Raw genomic sequence first — 720 nt, 5'->3', positions numbered from 1 at the left:
TTTGCTTGTTTCCACTGCTATGTACAAAGTTTCCTGTTGTTTCAGATCATGCCACTCCCACCTGACCTATGTTCCTGCAACTACCTAATCACTTGACCTCCCCCGCCCACCTGCACACCTGCTCCCACTTCCTCATCAGCTCAGTGGCATTTATGCCAGCCCACTTCCATTCATTCCCCACCAGACCGTCTGCTGTGCATCTACCTTAACAGTCTAGCCATTTTATGCCTTGGTCTGAATTTTTCACCTGTTTTGACCTCCTACTTGCCTTTTGGACACCTGCTTACTAGTCTGATCCCCTATTGATTAAGTTTGCCTTATCTCCCCTGTCTGCCTGGCTTTGACCTTGAGTAAATTTGAACTTTTTGATTTTCTGGCCTGGTCTCAGAGTTGTGCCTTTGGGTTAAAAATATTTTTTTTCCTTTACACATATGAGTGCACACCTGTGTGTATGTGGTCCATTGAAACCGAAGTTATCCATTTTACTCTGTACTATTTATTTAACAGAGCCTAACTCACAGTCACATAATACAGCTACTCATATATTACAGGTTCACATTATTGAAGTTTTTAGGTTACTTTCGGTATGGGCCTATAAATTGTTGGCCAAAAGGTCAAGCATGTAGGCCCACACTGTAAACTCAGATTTTGTTTCTAATGTCCACTCAAAAAAGTGTCAGCTGAATGTTAAAGTTAGCTTAGTGTTAACAGTCTGAGGAC

Source organism: Morone saxatilis, unplaced genomic scaffold (genome assembly GCF_004916995.1).
Source record: "Morone saxatilis isolate NCDOM2014 unplaced genomic scaffold, NCSU_SB_2.0 Contig18, whole genome shotgun sequence".
NCBI classification, from domain to species: domain Eukaryota; kingdom Metazoa; phylum Chordata; class Actinopteri; family Moronidae; genus Morone; species Morone saxatilis.
Note: the sequence above shows the minus strand (reverse complement) of the source record.